This window comes from Vanellus vanellus (genome assembly GCF_965231255.1).
Source record: "Vanellus vanellus genome assembly, chromosome: 2".
Lineage (NCBI taxonomy): Eukaryota > Metazoa > Chordata > Aves > Charadriiformes > Charadriidae > Vanellus > Vanellus vanellus.
In genome coordinates, this window is record NC_138906.1 from 70,527,316 (window position 1) to 70,532,119 (window position 4,804).

Genomic DNA, 4,804 nt, shown 5'->3' on the forward strand with positions numbered 1-4,804 from the left:
TGATCAAACATATCCTGAGGAATTAACTTGATTGCCAGTACTTAAGCTCATTTCATTAATGTTACATCCTTGCCCTCCTTGAGTTATGCCCCTGAAGTTTAAAGTCTAATCTAGACAGGGCCGGGCTTATCTTTTACCTCTATAGAAAGTGCCCTTCATGTCAACACTTCTAAAAACTCCTAGAAAAAGGACATGCACAAGAACAGCAAAAGTTAACAAGTTACTGTATCCAGTCACACATAAAATCAGGCGCTTAAAAACGAGGTTCCACAAAAACATCGCCTGTAAGTCCAGTTAGGCAGAAAGCATACTATTTCACAATAATAATTGTAATTCTGACATAATGGAGTGTTTTGTTTCTTCTAAAATATTAAAAAAAAAAAAAAAAAAAAAATCACACCCAACCTTTTGGGTTTGATATAGCAATATCTCAGAGGAGAAAAGTCACTAAAACAATGAGAAGCAAGCTGTTTTTAAAGAGTAGTATACTGAGCACTCGGATCAGCAAGTATTAACGTTCCTGGTTTATATTAGCATTTCATATGAGGACAGACTTGGACCTGAACTTGATGTAGATAGATACTTCCAATAGTTCCCTTTCACACAAATTGCCTACATGTTCAAAGCGAAGGGGATAATTTAACACTTTGTGGTGCGAATCCTACATCTCAACTGAGTCAGACATTCACTAAACCACCACGAACGCATCATTCTTTCCTCTTCTTCAGGCATATTCTTTGGCTCGGCACCAAAGGGGCTGAAGGACAAGTACACACAGAACACATTTGACCAAATAAATAAAAAGTCACAACTGTATTGAGTCACCATTTGGACATTTTGAATCTTGCAAGAGTCACCAGAATCCAAAAAAGGGAGAGTGACCTGGTCAAGTCAGCAGACTAATAACTTCAGGTATAGTTTTCACTCGAAGTTTCAAAATGCAAATTATCATAACCATGGGCTTTCACAGGTGTAGCCTTACACATGGAGGCTGAGCCATTTCACAGCACCATGAGCCGTGTGAAATAAGGACAACTTCTTCCTGCCACAGAGGCAGTTTGTTTCATTTTGCTGGTCATTTTGTCTTCATATTAACACACCTCACTTAAAATTATTTCTTGCAAACAAACAAACAAACAGCAACTTGCCTTCTATAAGACCTCAGGACTAGCCTGCTGCCGCCAACCTGGGGATTTGGGGCAGCATCAAGAGCGTACCTTGGAGCAGAACGGAACAGTAACTGTGCGTGGCCGAGAGGAGCCTCTGCTCTGCACCAAGGTTAGCCCAATACCACATGTCCTGCCCATCCTCTACCACGGTGTGACCCTGCTGGCCTTCCTCCAGGCAGGGAACAGGCCACCTCCATACCACCTGCCAGCACCCTTTCAAACTATTTGTCAAGTAGTTATTTGTGAATAATTCTTTTAGTGCTGACACATTTTATAAGTTGGCTGCAGATAATTAACAAATAGGGAAAAAATACAATTGCATACTAGAATAATTCATTGCTAATTATTCTCTCAGGTGTAAGAGAGCTGCTGACCTTCGATACATTTCTTTTAGTTAAATGAGTACAAACAGATGCTGACCTTCATCAGAACAGTGCTGATCTATTTCCTGAGGAAACACAAATGAGAGTGTAAAGACATGACCAAACGTATCCAGCCAGTCACACGTTAGTCATCAAGAGCATTTTCTAAAGTGCTTACTAGGTTCTGATGCTTAGTATTTTGGAAGGGGGGAAAGGGTGTGTCACACCTCTGACAACTGAAGTACAATGGTCTTGGAGCTGAGCAACTGAAAACCCCAAGGACATAAAATGAGTGGGCATTTCAGATCATTTCAGCCATTGTTTTGCACACGTTATTTGTCAAGACAGCTTCTGGACCATCGTTACTCATCATTTGCATCAAGTTTTAAACTAGGGACAGCAAGAACTGTGGGTTTGAAATGTGACACCACACATCACAATTTAATGAGGCCTCTAGGGCTACGTGCAACACAGCCTCATTCCCCCTGCACGTACAAACACTCATACGGTGAATCAGAACCAAGAGCATCTTGCAAAGCACCCCGGGGCTTTGTTTAAAGGGAAAAAACTGTAATTTGTCAAAGACACTACAGCTCCCTGGAAAGAACGAGATAGTGTCATTCCTGAGTATTTGTGCTTGTGGAGACTTAAAGATCCTTGTCAGGAGTGGAAAATGGAATCGTTCTGGTTTTTAATCCTTAGCGGCTAGTCATTTTAACAGTGAGGTTTCTACAAAATCATTTTTCTTGACCTGAAAGGGTACACACATACACCCTCCAACAGATGTGAAAAGCAGTTAAGTCGGTATAGATGCTCCATTCAAGGCCCTCCTGAACAGAGATGCCAGTGCTACATAAAGACGGGTATTCATAGCATCCTCTTAGAGCAGTTTCAGCCATCCCACTTGGACATTATTCACAGCAGTTAAACTCAGAAACCCAGGTTTCCTCTGCAGTCCCTGGAGCAAGGGGACCAGCTGAGCACAGCTCTGAGTGCCTCCGCTAGGTTAGGCAGGGTGAGGACCACTGCTCCCCAGCAAATACGTTTTGCGACGCAAGTTAGTGACCTGTGTGTGACAGACCTCAAGTAAACTAGTCTAAACATTTTATGACGGGTTTCATTTCCTCATTAACAGGGCTACGATCAAGCGCTGTAGGTAGTTTTGAAAGCACAACAGAGAATGAAATGACCAAAACTTCGGGTACATTTTTACCTGGCTGCTGAGGTGAAGAAAAAATCAGACTTGTCATGATAAACTTTAGCTTTTAATTTTTAAGAAGGAACTGACCAAAATTGCTCAGCACAAATCCAGGTCTCCATTTCTTTCTAAGGTTTCTCAAACCTATATGCACTACTCTTCACCTACTCATTTGTGCAGACTCAAAATTAAAAAGCTAAAAAAAATTGAGTAACTTTGTTCTAGCATAAAAATCCTTAATTACAGAAGAGAGCCTAAGCGTCATCTTTCCATTTTCGCAGCCACATCTCTCTGCGGGCTCTGCATGTATGATATGTACACAACCTACAGGAGCTGCCTGTTTTTCCAAGTCCAGGCAAACTACCAACACTGCTTTTAGCACCTTGTTATGAAAGTTAGTAGTCAATTCTACATTTTACACAGAATCTGATACATAGAAATTAAGGGCTTTAATGTAGGATTCGTATTTCATACGTGACACTGGCTTGAGTGGCAATAGGAATAGTGGTCTGATAGACCACTTTATCCTGCCTATGCCAAGGTGTTGCACATCAACCACAAAGTGCTGGTTTTGAACTTTTGAAAGGTTGATCCAAGAGCTTACACTGCTGCTGATTCATCCCAAACTGCTGCTGATGCATCCCCAAACAAAGAGATGGAAGGTTTGGTGGCATTACCAAACCCCACAGCCCTGTGATTGCTGGAAATTCAATAGCTGAGACATAACTGGAAAAGGTAATTCAACATTTGGATGACTAGAAAAGGCAATGCATGTCTATACTGCAAAGGAAGGCAAACGAAGCCTTAAGGTCTTCACCACTTGACCCCACACGTCATTTTGACTGGGCAATATGTAATCAGCACTATCTCCAGGGTACAGATCCCTCATTCAGAGCTCTGCCCCTAAGGACAGCTCTGCTGACCAGGACGTTTCACAGACAAATCAAATAAGCGCTAAACAAACAGGAGAACAGTTCCCCAAGCAGGGAAAAACCCTTCCTGGCAAGCAGGAGCAAAGTTTGAGATCTGTTCTGCAGCCTGTACTCCCAACAGGAATCACAGTAGTAGCAACCCATCAAAAGAAACCCTTCTTTCCTGAATATCCACAGAGACAGCAATGAATGAAGGGATCCTCATACCAAGAGGCGGTCACTGTGTCCACACACAACCTTATCATTAAAAAAGCCACATGCATTTTTTTTTTCCTTCTTCTTTTTAAAGCTGCAGGTGAAACTCTCCTCTGCTGAGCTGCTCTTCTTTTTGCACTATTCAAATACGCAGAACACCATCTCTCGTATCAAGATTAAGCTCACATAACCAGCAGGGACCTGTCATCAGTTCTTCCACAGAAAAATTGTTCTGGAAAAGGTGTCTACATTTTCCAGATATAGGTATCTATACGTAGTGATCAAATTATCCCTCAGTCTGCTTCCAATACACTGAATGGACTAACCTCTTTACATCTCTCTTCATATGCAGATTTTCTAGCACCCTCACCATTTTGCTGGCCTTCCCTTGGACTTTCTTTGCACACCAGCACTGATTCTACTAACAGTTCAGAGATGGGCTATGGTCCTTTCAACATGAGCTTAACGGTTACAGTAGAAGATAGGAAGTTAATTTCTGTGAAGGCACAATATTTATATAACTATTTGCCAGTTTTGACAACAAAGTCCCTCTCACAGCATAGGTACAAAGTGTCATCTACTGTTTGGAGATTATTAGCCAGCATGTGTCTGGATTAGAATGTCTAGCTGGAATGGGATGCAGAAGGAATTGCAAAGATAGAGAAGAGCTTAGATCACCTGGGCAGCACAAGTAAGCGTCGCACAACATATTTTGAATACCAGCCAGTGAGACTACATTGAATTGAAACACAGGAGGAAAGGCTTCTTGAAAACATTAAAACAAAATCAGTGTGACTTGTACCTTGACAAGTAAAGCACTTAAACACCCAAGTTGAAGACAGAAAGCAGAGACACACAGAAAACAGTCTCCCACTGAAAAAAAAAAGCTGCCAACCCACCAGCTTTTCAGAAAACCATAGGTTCCTTTAGTCACAAATTTTAGCAAAA